This window comes from Stegostoma tigrinum, unplaced genomic scaffold, assembly GCF_030684315.1.
Source record: "Stegostoma tigrinum isolate sSteTig4 unplaced genomic scaffold, sSteTig4.hap1 scaffold_185, whole genome shotgun sequence".
NCBI classification, from domain to species: Eukaryota; Metazoa; Chordata; class Chondrichthyes; order Orectolobiformes; family Stegostomatidae; genus Stegostoma; species Stegostoma tigrinum.
The window spans coordinates 194,541-195,088 of record NW_026728125.1 but is presented as its reverse complement, the minus strand read 5'-3'; positions in this window follow the sequence as shown (position 1 = coordinate 195,088).

Sequence of the window (548 nt, the reverse complement as noted above, 5' to 3'; positions counted from 1 at the left end):
TGAAATGGGATGCAGTGACGGAGGTACTGGGAAGGAGTGACTGAATTAATAGTGATGCAGTCCCTTAGCGGGCTTGGGGTGCACTGACTTAGGGAAATGGGATACAGTGCCTGAGTGAAATGCGACGCACTGACTGAGTGAAATGGGATGCAGTGACTGAGTGAAATGGGATGCAGTGAATGAGTGAAATGAGATGCAGTGACTGAGTGAAATGCGCGCAGTGACTGATAGAAATCGGATACAGTGACTGATGGAACTGGGATGCAGTGACTGACGGAACTGGGATGCGGTGACTTTGTGAACTGGGATGTGGTGACTGTGTGAAGTGGGATGCGGTGACTGTGTGAACTGGGATGCAGTGGCAGAGTGAAATGGGATGCAGTGGGGAGTGAAATGGGATGCAGTGACTGGTGGACATGAGATGCAGTGACTAAGGGAAAGGAAATGCAGTGTCTGTTGGAAATGGGATGCAGTGACTGAGGGTAATGGGATGCAGTGACTGATGGAAATAAGATGCAGTGACTGAGGGAAATGTGATGCAGTGACTG